General features: G+C 34.7%; 1 protein-coding gene across 1 annotated transcript in view; it reads left to right on the forward strand.

Moving 5' to 3' along the window:
- GPC6 (glypican 6) overlaps positions 1–24248 on the forward strand; it is a gene marked incomplete at both ends in the record, with an annotated part of 807337 nt that overhangs the window by 495410 nt on the left and 287679 nt on the right. The window lies entirely within an intron of this gene.

Below are 24248 nucleotides of genomic sequence, written 5' to 3' on the forward strand. Positions count from 1 at the left end.
ATGTGCCTTTTATTTCATTGGAAGCTCTACATAAAAGAGAATGACAGTAGCAGGCTCAGGATGCTAAATGCCTTCTTGAAGTGTCTCATCATTGGCTCAAGTAAGAGAGAGAATATGAGACTAGGTGACCCATTGTTTTGTCCCAGTATGATAATTTCTGTGTTCCCATTAATGAACAAAATCTTATGTGCAAGAAAGAACAAAGACATCTGCAGATAATAGCCAATTAGAAGATCAAAGGCTAATTAGGTAAGTTCTAAAATAAAGTTTTGAAGGTGATTCAGGCTGCTAAGCAGGGAATTGTCATAGGAAGGGATAATGATGCTCTCTATGGAGCTCAGAAAAGGACAACCAAAGAATGCAGTGATGCTCAAAATGATAAGGAAAAGAAATATGCTTAAATAAATACACCAAAAGGAAGTTCCTTAAATAAATGATTCTAGAAGTCATTGGTAGAATGACTGATCCACAGGACCAAGATTATTCTTTCTTATATTTGAGAATAATCAACAAATAGAGCAGGAGCTATTTTATAAGTATATAAAATACACACATAGACATGCAAACACATTCACATATTCACTTGGCTTGTAGTTATTCTGAAGTATGTTATTTGAGACTGAAGTCATAAGGCTGCTTGCTTCTGAATTAATACATTAGTGATTATATACTTTTTAGAGAGTTGCTCCACTCATACAGAAAGGTAACTCGCAGACTGATTTATTCATCTTTTACAGAATCTTACCAGTTTAATGGTAATTTATCTACTAGAGGATATGGATTTTGAGAGAAAGAAAAGAAAGAGGGATGATTATGCTGTGTGCAAGTGCAAACATTAAGCACTTCGGTATAAAAGTTGTTAGAAGCAAGTGGTGTCTGAATCAAAAATGAAGCTACAGAAAGAAAGAACTGTATGTATGCATTGCCTTCTTACGTCTGCATATGTGCACTCACTTCTAGGAAACAATGGCAATCTTCCTTTGTAAGAAACATTCCTCAACATGCAACCACTCTCCCACTCCCTTGAAGCTGGCTGTTCTAAGCCAGATTTTCTATCTTTTTTGCACGATTGTTTTTCAGACAGAGTGGCTCTATAATCACACAGTGACACAAGCTATGGTGCCAGCACAAAGGCAAGGACAGGAGCTGGCCACCAAGGCAGGGCTGTCACTTTCTGCCTGGATATGAATTGTCTTCAGCAGATCATGAAACGTCACCTTTATGTGTTCTTCTTTCTTTAGTCTCTCAGATGTACAAACTGGTTTATTTTGCATAATCTGGTTTATTTTTTCCTGTGTGCAGACAATATATGGGTTTTCATATGTTAATCCCCTTTATAAGAGACAAATAACAGAATATGTAATATTTATGAGCTATTATTGTCTGGCTCCACAAGTCACCATGTGAATTAATGTCTGCCCTGGTTCAGGGCTACAGCATAAACTACCAAACAGCTTAGTTGATAGCAAACATCAGCTCTCTATCACACTAATAGCCAGATATACCAAGCAACTTGAATTACATTCAAACACACTGAATGTTTCCCCAATTGTTTATTATCTTTGGAAAACTGAGGTATTCTAAAACTTTGTAAAGTTATATTTGAGGATTTTATCTTTGTTGCCGTATTCTATGTTTTACATCATGATTGAGTTAACTCCTTTTGAAAGAGTGTGTTATGTTGTGCAATGTGTGGAATCACCCTTCTTTCTAAGCAAGGGAAACACTCAGTAAGGCAGTCCAAAGACAGACAATGCTGTCAAGTTGTGCCTGTCTGCATTTTGCGTAAAAAAAGCTGAGAAAATATTCAGCTTTTAGGAAAATGTACTCTCAAATCTCTTTACTCAGAAAGCCTGATGTGCTCAGAAATACCTCTCTCACCAACACTATGTTTATATTGATTTAAAATATACAGCTTCCATCACAAAGAATGTGGAAGGTCTTCATCTGGTTTAACTGTAATAATCTAGAAGTTAGTCATTTAGTAAGATATGTTAGTTATCCATGCTTGCTGCTTGGGTGAACAGAGTGAGATGACACCCCCAAAAACAATTCAGCCAGTCCAAGGACAGATGTTTAACAGAGGTGGAAAGAGTTGCCCTCTGGAACTATGTGCTTTATAGAGGGATTAAGTTCAGTGAGACGACGCACACTTCTCAAAGTTAACTGTGTATTTTCACTTAAAATGTTCTTCTACTATCAATTTAAATTTAATAAATATGAGATTTATTTAGAAAACAGATAAACTGCACATTTGACATTGAATTAATATATATTAAAAAGGGCTAATACAAAGAATGCTGTTTTTTCTTTGTTATTGCTGTTGTTTACATGTTGCCAGATTATTTTTTTTACTCTTTAATTAAAATCTATTTTTATTAATTGTATATGCATGTTGATTTTTAATTTTTGCAGACTACTATACCAGTTCCTTAGAGGGACTTTGTATTCTTTTAAGGGAGACAGACAATACATATTATCTAATTAACTAACATCTCTGTAATTATTTTTTTGTTATTTCTATTTTCCTGTACATGTGTGATTTTTATCCTCTGGATGTCTAGGAAACAACTATTGATAGGGCTTTACTTTGGTTAATATTTGTGCTAGTTCTGCTTTTTAAGTTGGAAAGCACCAACTTACATCATGGAATGGTTTGGTTTGGAAGAAACCTTAAAGACGATATAATCCCAACCCCTCTGCCATGTGCAGGGACACCTTCCACTAGACCAGGTTGCCCAAAGACCTATCTAACCTGGCCTTGAACACTTCCAGGGATGGAGCATTCACTGTTTCTCTGGGCAACCTGTTCCAGTGCCTCACCACCCTTAAAGTAAAGAATTTCTTCCTTATATCCAATCTAAATCTACCATTGTTCAGCTTAAAGCCATTATTTTAAAGCTATTCAGTTTGAAGCCCAGTTTTCAAGGCCTTGGAACTGCACAAACTTTTGAAAGTGAATTTCTGCTCTTCTGAAGGTGACAGAACAGTAAGTACCAGGGGTGTATCATAAAAGGTGTCATTATCTTGTGAAGCAAGTTAGATGTATTTTCTTGTCAGAAGAAGAAGAGATACATGGCATTCCTAATGGGTTGCTTGATTCCAGTGATTTTATGGAGCATTGAAACAGTTTCAATGTAGTGCTTTTTCATTCTGAAATATTATTTTCTTCTTTTTAAGTACACCATTGCATGGCCTTTCATCTTCCACTCTCTTTTCTGGACCAGCCATAATTACATCTCTCTTTTATGAAATGATTGCAACAATTACTGAGATGCTTTCATCTTCAAAAGCTGTTTCTTATTTTCTTAACCAAATGTTTAAACCACCAGCCTTTATATGCATTATCTGAGAAAAAATAAGGAAGTGACAACACTTATTTTAGAAGTATAGCTCTTTCCCACAGTTTTGGGTTAAGCAGCTTCACTAGAAAGAGACCAAAACCACAAACCCTGAAATCAAACTTAATATTTTAAGAAGCTTGGAAAATAGGGTAAAACTGAAGAATGAAAGACACTACCTCCCTTTAGGTCGCTGAATGTTAACTGAAATTTTAGAGTATACTATAATACTATGCTAAGTTTATGTAGCAAAAAACAGCTTTCATATTGGTTGCAGAGGTCATGGTGTTACTCGGTCTTTTATGTTAAAAGAAAAAAAAAAATAAGGGTAGCAACATAGTTACTTTTGATCAATTTATTCCTTTTTAAATAAGAACAGAAAACCTTTTGTAAAGCACTGCTGACACAGAAAGGGAAAGAATAAACTGTTCTTTAAGACAAAAGATGATTTAACCAAAAGAGAAGAGAACAAGGCAATTTTGAATCTTCAGCTTGAAGAAAATCAATGATGACGCTGTGGTCAGCACCAAGTAACAAATGGGCTAATAATCTGGATTAAATAGTCAGTAAATTGGATGTTTATTAATACCAGTCCTGTACGTTGTTTTAGTTAATCCACATGACTGAGATATTAAAATACAAAGCAGTACAGATATAGAAACCTCTGTCCCTGAGCAGCATAATGTCTATGAAAGTCAGCCAGATTTTCTAATGCTTTCTAATGCTTTATGGTGACAAATTATGATTTCTATTTCATATATATATATATATAAAGTGTATATATATATATACACACTATATTCTTTTTTTATTTATACTTTTATTCTTTCCGATTAATATATATATTAATATATATATTAATATATATTAATTAATTAAATAATAATAACAATTAATTAATTAATATTAATATAATTTATATATATATTATATATATATATAATCAGAAAGAATAAAAGTCCCGAGAATAGAGAGAATGGCTTCCCTAAAGGAAAAGTGTTCTTATGGGAGTTTATTTTTTGAAATTATTTGAGCTTTCTGTGACAGTTTATCTTAAATATATATACGTATATATATTCTCTGAAATAAGAAATAAAAAAAAAAAAATAAGAAAGAAAGAAAGAAAGAAAGAAAGAAAGAAAGAAAGAAAGAAAGAAAGAAAGAAAGAAAGAAAGAGAGAAAGACATTGCAAAGAAATAATCCTTCTCTCTTGTTTCATTATGTCTTGTATCTTTGGTCCTGTAAGTTCAAGGAAAATGTTGTTGTTACTGAAACAGCTGTCTCAGAAAAAAAAAAATATATATATATATATATATATATATATGTAAAATTAATAGCATCACCCAGAAATGTCCTAGTCTAATTAGTAGCTATGGAGAGTTATGGAGAAGAATGTAAAAGTAAAAAATCAAGCTTATTTTTGTAATTGGGTGGGAGATGAGGGTGTTACAATACAGAAAAATCAAGAAATCCTTCCCTAAACTTGGCTAGGAAGACACAGAGAAGGCTACAGAAGGAGACTTGAGGTGAAGAATCAGACTAATTAAAGAACTTGTCCTTCTTTACATACATATAATCCTGACTTGGTATCCCTTAATTCTGTAAAGTGAAAGTAAAAACACAATAAAATCATAAGCTTCATGGAGATAATCAATCACACATAGTGGTCAGGAAGGAATTTTGTTTCCCTGTGAATAATACTACCTTTGGTGCATTGCAAATATTTTGTCTTGCTCAAGAGCATAAAGTGTTTGATCATTGCCAGTGGCAGGCAGAGCACTGTGACAGACCAGTTGTCTGATACAGTCTGACAAATGCTGTGTTTCTACATTTTAATTTATTCAGGTTTTAAGTTTGCTTATGAAGTTGATAGGGGCATAGCCATTAGCTATGCAATATCGTTTAACTTGTCCTGGAGAAACAGTTATAGTTTCAGAACACACAGCCTCTAATTAGAGCTAATTACTCCTGATGGAATAAGCAATCTGAGAAAAGGGAGAAGGAAAGGTGAGCTTAATTTCTAATGCCACAGGGAGGTCTTGACTGTTCAGAAACTGTCTTTAAATCTTAGTAGGTCAGCTTTGAAGTGGTAGCTAATAGAACGAGGCAGGAAATAAGCCTGATTAACTTTTGTTAGTAACTTTGAGTACAAAAGATATATTTACAATGATAACCAAGATTTATCTTCCACCAAACTTGACATTTGTTTAAGAAAAAAAGCATGCATCTTGAATCAATTAAAATTAAATTACATAAATTTGAATATTCATTTTGTTGTGCATTACTTATCACTTTTCATTAAAAAAAAAAAAAAAAAAGTGTTTGGAGATCTCTGACCTATCTAAGGGTTAACAACAATTTAGATAGGTTATGACACATTCATATACATGTTATTTACTAGTTGGTATGAATTCATATCATAATGATCTCTGCTGCACTTTAATACCATAAATCTATCAGCAATATCTATAATAAAAAGTCTGAGAGAGATGTATTATTTTATCACAAACAATTTACATACAAAATCTTATGGCCTTATCCCACAGGACTGATTTGAATTAGTTTCAATGCATGAGGCTAGAGTTATGACTTTTTTCTGCCCTACAGAATAATTCAATGTAAAGTTTGGATGGACCACATCTCTCTCTCTTTGGTTGCTCGTACTTCAGCAAGTAATTGTAAATGGACTTGGGAAGCAAAAGCACTTTTCTTGTTGCTGTTGATTTGCCTTTTTGGTTTCTTTTTTTTTTTTTTTTTTAAATAAAAGCATTTCAGAGCAACTGCTCTTCTGCTTGGATTTTTGTTGTTGTTCAATGCCTGTTAGCTCAAGTTTGTGTGGAACAGTGGAATATAGAAGAGAATAATAAGGGAAAGCTAGCATGAGTGAGGAGAATAATATTTGCACTGCTCAGTGGAAGCCAATGATCTCCAGACACTTGAACAATAGAAAGAAGGATAGGGAGCCAAACTGTAAGAAGATATTTTGTAGACAGCTGATATTCCTGTAAAATAAATAAATAAAATCAGGGTGAGGAACATAAGTGAAAACCATAAAGGTTGATGTGTAAAGGTAGAAACCGTAAAGGTAGAAAGGCAAGGTATTCATCACTGTGAGGTATTTTTTGGCTTTTGTTTTTTGTTTTCCTGGGGGTTGTTTTTTCCTTGCTGCTTTAATGTTTATCTGGTGTTTTAGCTGTCACATAGGGTCTACTCTCGTTTGTTTCCAGTAGGCTGAACATGATTAGCTGGATCCCCTCAGTGTCCCCAGTTCCCCTGACTGCCTGTGGACCATTCATTTCTGTCTGAAGGAGGCTTCCAAACACTGACTGGCAGAAGCAAGCAAGACATATGTTGCTTCACTCAGTAGCAGGCAACTACTCCCCAGTAATAAAAGATACATTTTCCTCTTTAATGTGGATTTCATAAGTTTATATTTAATTTACAGTTGTTGCTTTTTTGTTGGTGGTGGTGGTGGTTGTGGTGATTGGTGGCATATGAACTTCTCCAGGAATTATTTTCTTAGGAATTGTTGAGGCTCGGGTGTGCAATATGCTTATTGTTCATAGTTCTCCATACCCAGAGAAAAACTTGTTTAACATAATCCTCCCATGCTAAAACATGAGTTTTCCTAGACAGACATTTAAATCATTGGCTTGAAACACTTAGAGGACCTTAGTGTTTTATTTTGTTGTTGTTGTTGTTGTTTTGTTTTGTTTTGTTTTTTCATTGTTTGGTTGGTGTTTTTTTGTTTGTTTTGTTTTTCCTCCCAAGTATTAACATTCATTTTATTTAAAATTAGTGCCAAGTGGTTTTTAAAAACACTGACTCCTTCTGTTTTGAGTCATTAATTGGTCCAGTCTGATCTTCTACCAAGTCAAAATGACTCAATTTTAGTGGTATTCAAGCTCTTTATTGTTCTTTCAAATAAAGATGTATGAAAGTGGAGCAAAACCTTATTTATACTGGTAATTTTTAATATAAGCAAAAATGATTTTTACTGAGACTAGAGATCAGTGGGAAAAATTGTTTGAAAGTATTGTAGGATGTCTGTAAACTGAGTCTAAAATCTTTATGACAAGCAGTAGCTGTACAGGAAGAGAAGTGAGGCTATAGCCTCTACAGACCCGGCCCTCTCCGTTAACATTACTTATTACACAGATTTTCTTTCCTGACCCCAGTTCTAAAGGGATAGACCATATGTAGACCTTGGTGCAGGATAACTCACAGAGTTGCTTCCTGCATCTCTATACCCTAGGGCATGAAAAATGTATCCATTGCAGGCAAAACATATTTTCTATTTTCTATTTTTGGAAGATACCTATTACGCTAACCTACCCTTAATGGAAGGACCACCCCACAAAAGAGAAAATTTACAGACTTAAGTTCTATTTTAAACTGCAGCATTTAAATTCATACCTAGTGTTAAAAATATTCTCTCAATAATTTAAAATGCTTCATAAAGAAGATTCCTATTTGGGGCTCTTGGATCAAGAATGCTGAAAGTCTCTCACACCTGTCCTAACCTGCAGTTATTCTCTCCAGACAAGATGCACCCTGGGGTCGGAGTAGAGTGAAATGAATGTTTTGGGATTTTTTTTTATGTATTTATTTTCAGAGAAAACTTTAGAGAACTAAGAGTTGGATTTGTTTCAGAGCTTGACCTTTCAGAAAAAGGAATTGACTGTCCTCATTACTGACCGTAGGATTTTCTTACCTGGCATGGATCAGTCAGGTCAAAAGGTGAGAGAGACAGAGGCAAATCGAACATGAACAAGAAACAAATATCATCATAGGCTGCTTTTCTCTGTTTTCTTGCCTTGAACAAAGCAGTCAGTCAGCAAATAGTCTCTGCTGTGCATAGAGCTGCCAAATTCAGAGGCTATGCCCTTTTTATTAAACCAAGCATGGGAAATATGAGAGAACAGGGAATCCAAAATCACTTTAGTTGCTGTCTTGTTTTTCCATCTCAGACACTGTATTGTCACCTAACATATGCCTTAAATAGTTCAACAATGCTATTGTATCTGTTTGGATAGTCCATCACATTTTCAGCTAAGTGAATTGTGATTATTTTTCTCATATGTCAAAGTCAAAATATCTTTTCTCATGTACTGTAAACGTACCTTTGGATTGTGACTACCCTTTAAATTGTCTGGATTAGCTCTCTGGGGAAGGCAAGAAAGAGCAAAAGCGAAAGAGGTGTAAGCCTGCATCACACAATGAAACCTGTAGCAGACACCCACAAGCTGGCTTCATTTGAGTTAGCTCTAGAGCTGGAAGCAGCACAGATGTAGCTGCATCCCACAATTAACCCATCAGAAACAGAGTTCATCTGAGAGAAAGACGTAACACTTCTATAAGGAAGGGAAACACTACTGTATTTGTATTTGTGTTTGATATATAAATCATTTTCCATATACATAAAATATTCAGACAGTATATTTTTTTCACTTAGCTAGAATCACTTTGTTAGCGCTTATCTAAGCAGTTTCAGAAAGTTAATTCCCTATAGTATTCTCTGTATCATAGCTCTGATAAAAGGTTTGGGAAAAATTCTCAGTTCCATTAGTCCCTCTCAGCATTAAGATACACTTTTTTCTTATTCTTATTGTGTCTCAGGCATTCATTAAGCAATGATAAGAGTAATCAGAGAAAGAGGACAGCCTTAAAGACTTTAACCATTTCCTTCACTGACGTCTATGGAGAGACAAACATTCTCTTGATGAACTGGCAGGTCTAATTATAGCAGAGCACAATGAAAATAATGCAGATGATGCTAGTCAACTTCACTCTACCCCGCCCCCCAAAAAATAATATATTACACAAATATCCCTAACAATCTCTCACTAACTAAATAAATAGATATCTTGAAATTAAAAATCAGTAAGATTCTCCATACTGAAAGCCAGTTCACCCTTCAACCACATCTATCTTAGTGATAGATGCACCTTTCATTAGAATTGGAGGGTCAACAAAATTCAGTGTATGGAAGTGAGAAGGCTTAACTTATAAAGACTCAACTTATAAAGAACTAACATATGCAATATGTAGTATGATTAATTTAGATTAATCTGTATGTAAAATTAGTATTATTAATTATCATATGCAAAATCTAACATGATTAATTTAGAATATTCCATTTAAATTGCCATTTAAATAAAAGGAAATGTGTTTCCTTTTCTGGATTCATGTTTTTCCTGTGTTCACCTCGTTTTATATGCTCTACATTCCATTAGACATTTACACTTCTGTGTTAATAGTCTCTTCTATAATTTATATTTATTTCATTAGTATTCTTCCCAAAGTGAAATCTTTGCATTATATATTAATTTGGATGATCAGTTATTTACCTTTCCTTTTTTGTTTGCATCTACTGAGGAAATGCTACTTTTGCTAGAGGCATAATAGCCAGATCATTTAACCCTCTTGCCAAATTTAACACAAATCCAAGAGAAGCGTAAACCTTTTTCTTTTCTTCTTGAAGAAGTGCAAATGGGGATTCCAGAAATCTTTCCAATATTAGTCTGTATAGTATTGGTCATATATAATATATAATATTGGTCATATTGGAAGCTTCAAACTGGTCACTGATCCATCTGTTGGACCTTTTGATCATATGAATGCTGACTATGTGTCCAGTAAAGACAACATACCTCCTGACAAGTTGCTCTGGCTACCAAAATAGGAAAAACTTTTCTCTTTCTTCATGCCAGACCAGCACTGATATGATCAGGGGTGAGACCAAGGTAAAAATTAAATAGTTGCAATGAATTTAAAACTACTCAAAAACATTTCAGAACCAATTATGAAAATTTTCTATATCAGTATTTTTTACTAACCTAAAAAGAAGCAAAACTTATACATAGGAGTTAAGTGACTGGCTCTACAGGTATTATTGTATGTGCAAAATTAGTAGATGGTAAAGCTTTCCCGCTTATATTTGGAAATTTTCTTCTTCACCATTAACAATTGGAATGTTGTTTTGCTTAGGAGAGAAATTTGATTCTGAAAATGCTGATGGTCATATATTCTCTGTATTGGCCATAAAAGCAAGAGGAGCTAGCTTTCTAGCTGAACACTAATCCATGACATCATAACAGTAAATAAATGTGGTTTTTTATTTATTTATTTCCTTACTTTGACCAGCTGTGTTTCTTGATATGATGTGTAATGGAAGACTGAGAGAGCTTTGGGGGAATCCTATTACTGTCTACAAATACCAGTGGAAGTGTGCAAGAGAGAGTGTACTGGGTCTCGCTGGGATGTTAATTTTCCTTGCAACAGCCCATGCAGTGCTGTGCACTTGTATCTAGAACAGCACTGGTATCACACCAGTGTTGTGTGCTGAGCAGTGCTGGCACAGCATCAGGATTCTCTCTAACCCTCCTAGGGTAAAGTGCAGAAAAGTGAGAAAGGAACATCACCAGGGCAGCTGACCTAAACCAATCAAAGGGATATTCCATACCATATAATGTCACACTCAGCAATAAAAGGTGGAAAAAGGAAGAAGAGGGGAGGGGTGGGCTCTCACTGAGAAAATGTCTGTCTTTCTTTCCAAACACCAGTTATGTACGTTGAGGCTCAGCTTCAAGGACATGGTCAAGCATCGCTCATTTGTGGGAAGTAGAGAGTGATTTCTTTCCTCTGCACTTCCACACAGCCTTTACTTGTTTTGTTTTGTCTTTCCTTCCCCCCCACCCCACTTTTCCCCTTTCCTTTTTTTCCCTTTAGTTAAATTATTTAATTAATAATAATCTTTCCTTAATATTTTTTCCCCTTTAATTAAATTATCCTTATCTCAACCCATGAGTTGTTCTTTCCTTTACTTCTTCCCCTCCTCTTCAAAGGAGCGGGAGTGAGAGAGTGGTTGTTGTGGAGTTCAGCTGCCTAGCATGGTAAAACCACCACAGGGAGACAGACTCTTCTGAGAAGTGTACAGTAGGATGAGAGGTAATGAACCCTAGTTACAATATGGGAAACGGTAATTAGATATTAGGCTTTAGTTATTTTTTCCCGTGATGGAAGTCCAGCACTGGAACAGTTTCCCAGGAAGTCTGTGAAATATCCATCATTGGAAATATTCAAAATTTGATGGAAGAAGGTGCTGAGCAACTTTCAGCTGGACATGTTCTGAGCTAAGAGTTGGACCAGATGACCTCTGGAATTATCGGTCTGCTATCGGTCAAGTAGTTGAATCGTGCTGCCCAGAAGAAATGTCCACCTGACCTGGAAGACTGTTACCTAAAAATTCAATGGACAGTTTAGAAAAAAGTGTATTGTTCATGTAATCTATATCTACTCAGAGGTACTGTCTTTTACATCAGTAGAGTGTCCAATGTGACAAAAATCATTAGACTTACAGAGCCTAATTTTAAATAATAATAATAAAATAAATTAAATTGTGGATTTTGTCATGCAGTCCCTTGATAAAATGAGCAAACAGCACAGCTTGTTCTACTCTGAGATACCTGAAGCAGACAGAGTTCAAAAATATTACTATATTAGTTGAGGGGATGTGGAGCTGACTCACTTAGGTTTTATTCAGTAGTGCTCTGGAAATTGAATAGTTCCCCTATTGCTGCTCTGTAATTATCTTCAGGACACTGTAAATAAACAACGGTACATTGTGATAAATTCATACATTTTATGTACTTAAGTCCACATTCAATATGTAAGTATTTAGTTTACAGAAAAGGTGAACGTCTGCAGCTTGACAGCAAAATCAGGACACTCTGAGCATACTCACCTTTGCACATCAGTAATGGAAGACCTAGTGCTTCATAAGGCAAACACTGCTAGTAGGATTTTTTTTATTATTATTATTATTTTACATCCACGATTGCAGTTTTGAGAAATCCTCATAACTTGATACACAAGATACAGAGAGTTCTGATGGCAACCCTAACCTTCTTGTGAAAGCAAACTGGTCTTAAGAACTGGCATTTTTGTGTGTGTGTCTGTCTGTTTTTAATCTGTACCTCAAGTACACAAGGACTTTTGTTCTATATTAGTAGTACTGGTTTCAAGCATTTTGCTGAAGTCTATGTCTGAGACTACAAATCTGCTTGCACTATCCCAGCCTTGGCAGGAGCTTATCCTGGCAAGTTATGCTTGCCCACACTCTATTTTGACCAATTCTGCTTCGATACTGAGCACAGGGAAGGGCTTGTAAATCCTTCCTCCTCTTCCCCTAGGTCATTTGCCTCACCCTGAAATAAATTCAAGTAGAAAAGTAAATGATGCCACAAACCTCTTAGAAAGTCTTGGACTTTCAGTTGACTAGTCCAGGTACAGGCATCTATGCTGGAGACAACAGAATTGAGGAGGAGCTGTCTGGCACTGAAAGGAAATAAATACATAAATAGCTAATCAACTCTGGAAACAGCAGCCAAATAATACTGAGTCAAGCAGCTTGTTTTGATCTATAAAGCAAGCCAATAAAAGGCTGGAAGGAGAGGGCAGAGGTAGGGGAGAACTGAATTTAAACTATGGAAGCAAACAATAAAAGGTGATATATATCAAAAGTTCCACAACACACACATAAACAAGAATTAAAAAAAAAAATAAGGTAGAAGAAGACTCAGCTTAGATTTATATTTTCTAATCCAAGGAAATCCAAGCAGACTGTAGAACAGTTTTGTACAAATCTTCCTAGCTATCTCATATGTTTTAATCATATCTTATTTTGGAAAATTATATATCTGACATAAAAATAAAACAAATGTTTTTTGTTGTTTTTGTTTTTGTTTAATTTGCTAATATGACTTAAATTGAATGAGGACACAAACAACACAAGATGACTGCTGAAATGAATCAGTCCAGCAGAATTTTGCCATTATGTTGGCACTGGCAGAATTCAATCCAAAGGTACTCTGCAATTAAGTAGAAGCTGCTCTTAATGCCATGGTATTTTTTGTCCACCACATAAAGTCCTGTAATAATCATCACATTTTAAGCAGCAACTGGAGAGAAAGAGTTTCAAATGAATCAGTACAAATCATTGTTATTTCCATGTAAGACATATACAAGCAAATATGGTCCTTCTCTTTCAGATGCACTTTTGTTGTGTTTCTGGCAGTGTGCACATCTGAGTGCCTATACTCTGAACTGAAACCATAAAGTGCACTCCTTGAACACTTAGTCCTTAAGTACCCTTTCATTTAGATGAGACTTATTTTTTTTTTTAATGTTCATTATGCATTATACATTGACAGGACTATTTTTGTTTAGGCACTTCAGGAATTATCCTATGGCCATTAAAAATCATTATTCCATTAACTTTTATGCCTAAAAAGAATTAATGACTCCATGAATCATAATTAATGTTTCAAGTTCTTTGGCAAGCAGAAAGTCAGACATTCAACAGACCTTCTTGTTTTCTATTTTGTGTGTTCTAATGCTTCATTTTTCATAGTGCTTTTATGCTGACTGAGATCTCCATACTTTTCCTTCTCATTTTTTTTTTTACTGTGCTTGACTGTAAAGTTGTTGAGCGGCAGAGCAAAATGATGAAGGAGATTGTATGGATTGGCAAGGTACGTTGGGTATTTTTCTAGTATTTTGTTGGAAAGCTTAGAAAGAAGAGGCAAAAGGTGTGATGTTATTTTTAAATTTTATTTTTAAATGTAAGAGTGGAAAATGTTTACTGTATTTTCCCAACTAAATGATAGAACGATGGAATGATAAAACGGATCATTTGTCTTAGTACTGTGTTGCTATTTTTTGCTAGCAGTAATTGGATTATCAAATACATTTGTTAACAAGGTCATACTTATGCCCAAGTTATGCCAAATTATGCCCAAGTTATGCCAAATAATGCCCATACTTATACCAAGACCTTAGCTGTCTCTGCCTTCTTTAGGGCAATAACTGGTGAAAGTCAAGCTCTGATAATAAACACTTAACACAATGAAGACCAAGATATATAGCTGCTTGTGATTCTAAACATATTGTGATTCTAAAATAGTGAAATAGTAGTAATAACCAATGTGTCTGAAACTTAAAGGACTTTTCTGCAGAGGAGGCATCAGGAAGTTATGTGCTAAAGATTCATATAAACATGCAGTTGCATTTTTCAATTGCAGTAAAGGACTTTTTTTTTTTTTTTTTTTTTTCCTAAAGCAGTATTATCATAGAACACAGGTATATACAGGTATATATAGTTAAAATTATGATTATTCAATATTTATACAAAATAGTTACAATAAAACACTGGAGATAATGGTAGAGAAAGAGTTTATTCCCTGAAGCGTCTTTCCATTTGAATGGCTGAAACTGCTTAATTTTCTCAAATATTTTTCTCAAATACCAACTTCTTAAGACATTTTTCACCTAATGGAGCAGACCAGGCCTAGCAGCCTGGCAGATTTTTATTGCTGCCATCTATTTAAGAATTGTCTGTTTTTAATCTTTTTAGGTCTTTTCTCTCAATATTTAGAAGAGGCTACTTTGAAGGTAGCAGTGTCCTACCTGAATCATTAGCCAGCTCTGTCTATTTGATAGCAAATAACACCCAATGTAACATACCTTCATATCTTAAATATTTTTTCAAACTATCAGCAGAATGCATCCTATGAATGCATTTTCTTTTGCTGAAGAAGGGATTACTGGCTAGTAGGATCTCCTCTATTCCTAAAAATCCTATTTCCATATTAATTTTGAAGAAGCAAACTTATGAAATAACTGCTTGTTAAACAGTGATTCTTTCTCATTGTTGTTTTAGTTGATGGTGATGCAGGCTTTTTTTCTGCAGTTCTTTAAGATGTGAACACAAAATAGTTGTGTTCATTTTCCTAGAGGCTCAGTGAATCCACAGTAACAAACTCAATTTGTCTGGTCAACCAGGAATGTACAGGCCTACTTTTACAGCACCACAGTGAAACCTGTCCATGTCCTGAATGATGTTCAAAGATGTCCATAATTCTTAAACACCAGTCAAGGAGTTTTACATAGATATTCAATATGTCATCCATGATTCTTAGCTCCTGAGTGGGAAGAGAAAAAAAAAAAAAAAAAAAAAAAAAAGAATTTGATTAACTTGCCATCTAACAATGCTTTTATTGGCAAGCTAATCAAGCATTACCAAAATGTAGAAGAGATTGAAGTACTCGAGTTTGAGTGGAAGTACAGGCTGGTCACAATATGGTTTCCCAGGATGTTTGTATTTTATTCTGTGTCCATTTATCATTAATATCAATTATGACTTTGTTGGCAAGCTGCCACAAGGTTTGGTATATTTATCTCTCTTCTTTCTCTTCCTAGACTTTTATATATACATATACATATATATATATATATATATATATAGTGTTCATTTCTGTAGATTTAACAAGGGAGATCTAAATGCAAGCACAGAGAGGAAACACCATTTTAATGTCACGTGGAAATTAGTTGTTATCATACTTGAATAGTTTATTTATCATCCAGTGTTGCAACTGAGAGAACTTTTTTTTTTTTTTTTATCAGTAACTTGAATAAATATTATGAACAAAAAGTAGCAGTCTCCTTCCCTTGGGAATAGAAAAATCTTGTAAAGAACCTACCATATGTATTCCTATAAGCTTCTATTCAGAAGGGAACAATACACTCTAAATTCTTTGGAAGATAGAACAATACCACAAAATAAAAGTTAATGGTAGGACATTGAAAGATTCCCCAACGCCCGCCTTTTCTCCCTCCACCAGAAAAGCAGAACATTTTCCAAGTTTTATCACAGCAGCTTTCAGCAGAGATGATTTCTTGCCCAAAGGCACAGGAAGATTAACCAAGTATATCCAACTGCTCAACCAATAACTCATGTGAAAAAGAGTCTAAAGAGCAAATTGTGAGCTGCACAAACGCAATCAGTTTATCAAGGTCAGATAAGGACAAGAGCTTGAATGGATATGATTCAGGATAAAAATTGAATAGATACTGATACTGTATGATTAGAACAAAAATGAGGCCACCTGCTGAATCGCAGGGGTGACATATTGCATTCTGCAAAAATGCACTGTCACTAGAGCATACACAGACTGAAATCCCTGCTGTTAATCAGAAATTATCTTTGTAGTCAACAAATTTATTGCTGCTTTCAGTTTACAAATGTACAGTGAAATCACTGATGAGATTAGAAAGAAATTCATAGCGCATAAATGAAGAGCATTTATGAGAATTTTCTATTGTGTCAGTGAAATAAGTGACAGTAAGTCTCAGACTGTGACCTCTGGTATAAACATAATTAGTGATGGGGTAGGATGGCATCTGCTGAGAGGCTGGCACCTGACAGGTGAAATATGGATATCTTTCATGTAATTGAAGGCAATGTTTTAATGGAAAAATGCTCCATAAATAAAACACAGTCAGAAACACAAATCACTGTACAATCTTGAATGTATAAATCCAGAAAAGAGAAGGACTGTTCCCACATGTGAGGGAAGAAAGAAAGTCAGAGGGGAGTGGATGATCACAGGATGAATCTGAAAAAAAAAAAAAAAAAAAAAAAAAAGGAACATGTAATGACAAATGTTGTAAGTGGCAAATGTTTTTTTAACAGTCAAAAGCAACAAACAGGACAAGTAAATTTGACAAAATCACTGCTCTTTGCAAAGTTCATTGGTAGAAATCAACTGTTTCATTTTTGTTGTCGTATTTTAAATTATAACTCAAAGGAATGGATGGCTTAGTATATCATAAATAAATAAATAAATAGATCCTTTTACTTAGATAATATTTTTACTGTAGAATTGGTTGGGCTTCAGGATAGATGCAAAAGAGCTCTTAGAATTTGCTGTGGTGCTGTGCTTGTCTATGTGAGTCACTACAACTACAGGAGTCAAACTGTACATTTCTTAACATCACAACAATATAAAGTATGACTATGAATCTTCCCCTTAGAGTCTTAGTCTTCCTAATAATATGGGTAGATTGTAGAATATGAGATGTTGGATCATCATTTGAGTCAACATTACCTTTTTTTCCAACCTGACATACTAACCACTTGGATTCCCCAAAGTGTTTCATTCCCCAAAGTGTTTTGGTGGGGAAAAAACAGCTACATAGAGGTCTCTTCAGAGATGTGAGACTTTGGCACCTCTGACATTACTGTGAAAGAAACCTGTCTTCAGACAACTATTTTGGTTAAAGCTCACAGGGTTTTTAGAAAGTAGAAGTGAGGTAACTGTTAGTCAGCACCTCTTTCAATTTCATATTAGGAATGGCTGCTTATATATGAGAAAAAAAAAAAAAAAATTATTTTAAGTAATATAACATGTTCTTGCTAATTAATGTCATAATTCAGTAGTCACTTTTGATACCTATGTAAATAGAGAGGCACTGTGTGTGATCAACACCCTTTTTATTGTTTGCCTATTACATTTCCTTAGTATTCTGGGAGCATTACTAGTAGTCTATGGTTAACTCTTCTATTACAAGTTTGATCTTGACATGTGATGTGTTTTCAGTCTTTCAAAAGATAGCTTCACCCTTCTACCTGAAGCTGCTTTTTTATGCTCTTTAGCCAGAAAGGGTTATGAGTACATGCACACTACATATGGTAGACAGACTGAGATTAGTAAGAGATTAGTTTGGCAAAGTTTTGTGGGGATTGGAGGCATAGAAGGAAAATACTTTCTTTCCACTCTCACTTGGTTCACATGCTTGGTTTTCTTTCCATGTCAGTAAGATCTAGGCTAGGGTAGTATTTTGGAAAATATTCCTGTTTTTGTTTATTTGTAAGCTACAGAACCTTTGATGGCTCTTCATTCACAATGAAACTTACCAACCTTACAAATACAACATGAAACTTCATGAAATATGTGTTTATTCTACGAGAATGTTATATTTTTATGAGAAAAATAATGGTTTGCCAAAGTGTAAATGCACAGTCCAGCATAAAGTCCACTGCAGTTCTTAGCAAATGTTCCTCCAACTATGCTCTCCAGAAATAGTACTGGTTTATCCTTTGTACAGTATTTTTACATGAGCTTGTCACCCAAGCAGAAAAACATAGTTAAACAAATATGTAGGGCATTTGATTAGGTGAAGCTTCTGGTGATCTTATATTACTAATGGGTAAAATTGTACTTAATGCTAAATATGACAAGATTTTAATGAAGACAAGTAAAGGAAAAAAATATATTTTGAGTTTACCTATTTGACTTTACAAATCTGCTTCAAATGACATTTTTTTTTTAAAGTGTACTGAAATATTTTACAACTTTTGTTTTGTCTTTAAAAAGGGTTAAATAATTAAAAATTTCTATCAGTTATTTTCCTGTTATTAAAACATAAAAAGGACTGGAGCATGAAGAAATTATAATCAGTGACACAGAATACAAAATCTAACTTTGATTATATTGCTGGGAAGAAAAAAGAAAGAAAGAAAGAAAGAAAGAAAGGAAGGAAGGAAGGAAGGAAGGAAGGAAGGAAGGAAGGAAGGAAGGAAAGCATAAAATTTCCAGAAGTAGAATTACATATTTGAACTTCAAGAATTAAGAAGCAGTAGAAAATCAAATGTCATGTTTTAAAAGTTTTAGGGGTTTTGTTTGTTTCTTTTCCAGAGAGATCTTGAAATAATGTTGGAAATTATTTTTTATATCAGACAAACATTCAATATATAAGGAAGCTCAAAAAATGGCTTTAGAAGAACACTGCAACAGCTACTGTTCTCACAATGCAATATGTCTGAACAGATCAGCACACTCAAAGCACCCTTGCTGGGCTTTGGGTACACAAAACAGATCAGATCCAATCAGTGCACCGAAAGCAGGCTTGGGTGAATTTTGTAACAACAGCTTGTCAGACAGTGGATTTTTGTTTGTTTTGTCTTGTTGGTTTTGTTTGTTCATTTCTTTGTTTTTGAGGATAATTTTAGTTTAACACAGATGTTGTTATGAATCCTCCTTTGTTATCATTATTTTTCAGGATTTAAGTATTTTTCATGTGCACAACAGATATTTCGTCCCTCTGCCCCATAGTCTTAGTTTTAATAGTCTTATATTTGGAGGAGAGGCAGGTAAAGTGTATTAGGAAAAATTTGTGGAAAGACAGGCCAAGGATATAGAAACAAATATTGTAGCTACTAAGATCTGTGCTTAATCTGGTGAAATAAAATAATAATTCTAATACTGAAAAGAAATTAAGAGTCCTTGATCATCTTCACATGAACAGTGTAGTTGAAACCAACTCATGTAATAGCATAAAAGAAAACAATGACCTAAAGCCAAATTTTTACAGGTCTTTTTCTTAGGATTCCTGCCCTAATTTGTGCAATAATTGCTCTGTATCTGTGTCCCCCTTCAATTCAATTGAAGCTTCTTCCAGAGTTTGATTCATCGTCTGTTAAGGTAGATCAGATAAATTAGCCAGAAAGAGAGCCTAAGGTAACTTGCTCACACTTAGATGTCTAATTTTATAGCAGCTGTACCTCACTTTATGCTGCCAGTGCAGTGAGATCATAGAGGACAGGTTTTGAAATACTATGCTGAGCTATTTTCCAATTCTGTCCTGTAACTTCTGATACCACTCTAATGAAACAACCATCGTGAATGATTTTTCAGAGTAGAATTGCACTGTGAAGACTTTAGTCTTAATTTCTTCCATCTTTCCCTCACTTCCAATGCCTCTATCTTCTGGAAATTTTCTTATTCTCTGATTCCAGGCCTCTATCATTTCTGATTCTCTGCTGCCTTCTTTCCCTTCTGATACACTACTTTTAGCTGTAGTCCCTTTAGGGTCTGTTCTTTCTGTCTAGTATGCCACATCTCAGGGTAATCTCCACTAAAAGCAATCTTATTAACTGTTTTTTTCTTCTGGGAAGGTATGTAATTTACCATCAATGCCAATCATGTTTCCTTCTACTCAAGTTAAAGCTTTGTTTATCTGATCCCTCATGTTACCTGTTCTTAAGTTAAGCTGCAGAATATTTCTTCATTATCTTTTTCTATAGCATTTTGTACAGCAGAGCCACCTTTCTTCTCACAATGTCTTTTATCAACTGCCACTATTAGTTTTTATTTGGTATTTCCTCCAGGTTATACCTAAGTATTGTAGAAAAATTCAAAGTTATATCAAATATTGACATTTTTATTGCGTTCACATGCTTTTAGAGAGCCTTCCAGAGTCACAGTGTCATCCTTTTCTGGCTTCAACAAATACAATTTTTCTGCAAATCTTTTTGCAAATCTCTTCAGCAATCTTGTTAATGGTTCCAGAATGCTGCATATTGTTCTTCTAAACATTTATTCATTGTCTTTTGTCTTCTATTGAGTATCATTTTCATTAATTTAAAAAAGGGATAAGCTTGCTATTAGCTTTACAGTTTATCCCCTCTTCTCATGCTATTGTGAGCCATGCAACCAGATCACAACCAGTCTCCATCCTTGATCTGCCCCTAGTTCTTATTAGAAATATCCTTATAGTGAAAATAAATAAATAAATAAATAAAAGTGCTGAAATGATATCCACAAAGTAACAGTGAAATTGACATCATTGGTACTGTTGATGTGTTACATCTCTCTATTGCCTATTCACTTGTTTTTCAGTTTGTGGTTCAATCCTTGGGAAGAGCTGCTTCTCCCAGTTATCCTATTATGATCAGTCTATATGTTTTCTTTTGTTCCATTTGTTTTTGTGTGTTTTGTTTTGTGAGGTATTTTTTAATTTTTTTTTTCATAATCTTTTTACATCAGGATCTTAATTTATAGTTAGATTTCAAGGTAGCAATGAAAATTAAAATAAATAAATATAAGAGACAAATGAGGGATTTGATGTAATATTTATATTGATAAAATTGTAATCAATACACTGTAAACTGGGTATGAATTTGCAGAAATACTAGAAACTCATTTTTATTTATTCTACATGACAAGTTACAATGATATACTTCCTGATGGCTGCAGAATATTTAAGCAGTATTATAATATTGTTGTTTACTTTTTTAATCTGATGAGAAGTTTTACTGCTAGGAGAAATAAAGTACTGCAAAACCGACCCTATGCAGATGCATAATCCTGAAAATGGGCATACAAGATTAGAAGTGATCTTACGTTCCTTTGAACATGAAATTTTGATGAATGTTACAAGTTTATCACACCTCTCATATCTTCTGCATAAGCAGTACCCACTGAGGTTGTTTGACATTGGTTTCGTAATTTTACTCCATGTGGCTTGATTATATTGTTTTATATTATTATTAAATTTAAACTTACAACATCACTATATATTGTAGCAAGAGCTCCTTATGTCAAAAAGGGTGTTATTTCTGAATTATCATTCTCCATTAACAGAACTCAGCAACCATGCTTATTAAATCAAAACTTTAGAAAAGAAAGCATAAAACCCGTAGTCCATATAGATGAAAATGTTTCTCAATATTTTAATTGCTCAGATGTGAAAATCAGTGAAAGTTGTACACTCACTTTCATATTGTGCTTATGAAGCACAATATAAAATTATTATAAATATAATTTTATTTTTTTTTAAATAGAATATGAAATTGCATGTTTTCTTTCTCCAGAATAATAGTACTGGCTAATTTTGAATCATTTGTAGGAGGCAAATATATAAACTCCAAAATTTTGAGTTACTCCATCAAACTAGAGGTTTATTTATTTATATTTGGATATCTGGTATCAAACTTCTTATATCCAAAATATTTTGATAGGAAGGTGTCAAACTAATTTGAAGCTTTGGCTCACAAGTACATGGGACTTAGGTACCAAGATAATAGTCTGATCATTTATTTGAACGGACAATCTGCTTTTGTCTGAATCTGTTTTAAAAACTTAATTTGACATTTTTTTCTAATTTGAAACAAATAGATTCCTGCAGATAATATCTCCTTGCTCTATTAGCTTTTGATTAGAATTCCTTCTTCTCACTAATTTCTTTTTTTCATAGATACTTTTAGTACATACAAAAAGTCACTTTATATAGTAGTCAAGTTGTCAAACAGCAGAACTCAGACGGTTTTAAAAGAACACAAAACAAGTTAATTCATTTTTTTCTCAACTGCCTATTTACAGATGCATACAGAAAAATCTAATGGTCTATGAAGGCAGGCAATTCTCAGATCTAGAAAAATAGTAACTGATTTAGTCATACTCTAAATAAAATCTTACAAATTATTTTAAGCATTTCTTTTAATGTCACTTTTTCTATAGTAGGTCTATGCTATAGTTTTGTTTACATAAACTCATACCTCAGTAACTCATACCTCAGTAATAATGTTGCAATTTCTAATTCAATATGTAAAAGAAACACGTCAATGAAATAACACTTGTCATCTCCTTCCTGCACTGTGAGGCAACTACAGATGAATTCTCTGTTACAAATAATGCTTGCCCATGGGAAGATTTGTTTACATTTACATCTCTCTGATAGCTAAAAGCTTTTTTTTCTTTTTTTCCCCCCCCCCCAAAAAAAAAGTAAAAAATGCATGCAGATGCATTCACTAGGAAAAAATCATCAATCAAAATTTAATGTTAAAAAAATAACTTTAAAAAAATAAAGTTAAAAATTAATGGTCTTTGCTTGTAACATAAACCTAATGTGTGATTCATAGAATCATAGAAAGGCTCAGGTTGGAAGGGACATTAAAGATCATCTAGTTCCAACCCCCCTGTCATAGGTATATCAGGTTGGCCAAGGCCCCATCCAGCTTCGCCTTGAACACCTCCAGGGATGGGGCAGCCACAACTTCTCTGGGCAATCTGTGCCAGTGCCTCGCTACCCGCACAGTGAAGAATTTCCTAAAGTCTAGTCTAAATGTATCCTCTCTTAGTTTAAGACCTTTCCCCCTTGTCCTACCATTATCTACCCGAGTAAAGAGTCCATCTTCACCTTTTTTAATAATACTGCTTTAAGTATTGAAAGGCTGCAGTGAGTTCTCCCCAGAGGCTTCTTTTCTCCAGGCTGAACAGCCCCAGCTCTCTCAGCCTTTCTTCGTAGGAGAAGTGCTCCAGCACACTAATAATCTTTGTAGCCCTCCTCTGGACTCACTCTAACAGGTCCACATCCTTTTTGTGCTGCAGGCCCCAGATCCAGGTGGGGCCACACAAGGGCAGAGAAGAGGGGGACAACCACCTCCCTTGACCTACTGGCCACTCCTCTTTTGGTGCAGGCCAGGATGCAGTTGGCCTTCTGGGCTGCAAGCATGTGCTGCTGGCTCATATTAAACCTTTCATCTACCAAAACCCCTAAGTCCTTCTCCACAGGGCTGCTCTCAATGAGCTCTTCTCACAGTCTGTACTCCTCTCTGGGATTGCCCAGATGTAGGTGCACACTTTGCACTTGGACTTGTTGAACCTCATGTGGTTCACATGCACCCACTTCTCCAGACTGTCCAGGTCCCTTTGGATAGCATTTCTTCCATCTTTGGTATCAAACACACCACTCACCTTGGTGTCATCCGGAAACTTGCTGAGGGTTCACTCAATCCCACCATCTATGTCATTAATGAAGATATTGAACAGCACCGGTCCCAGACCAAGATGAAGTGTTGAGAACTGCAGGGACAGAATTTTTGTCCCCTTGGTGCATAAAGGATTTAAGAAGCTTCAAATAACCTGCAGTTTTCTACTGCTGTGGCCTGTGAAACACCAGGAATATGACCCATCCCTTCACTGACACATTGAACTATTGTAAATAATAATGAGAAAATTTATTGAGATGAATATTCTAAGCAAATATAAAAATAAAAACTTTACTTTTGAGATAGGATGCTGGCTTTTGAGAAGCTTCAAATTTAATTATTTCCAATACCCTGAAAGCAGGCAGGAAATCACAAAACATCAGGTTTGGTATTCTTTGTGTGTTTAGCCTGCCTAAGGCTTATGCCTGGGGTTTTTAAAGATGCATGGAAATGTTAAACCTCAGACCAGCAAAAGCAGTGAAAAATTAATTCTAAAAAACATATGTGCTCTGTCT

Source organism: Aythya marila (genome assembly GCF_965140915.1).
Source record: "Aythya marila genome assembly, chromosome: 1".
Classification (NCBI taxonomy): Eukaryota; Metazoa; Chordata; class Aves; order Anseriformes; family Anatidae; genus Aythya; species Aythya marila.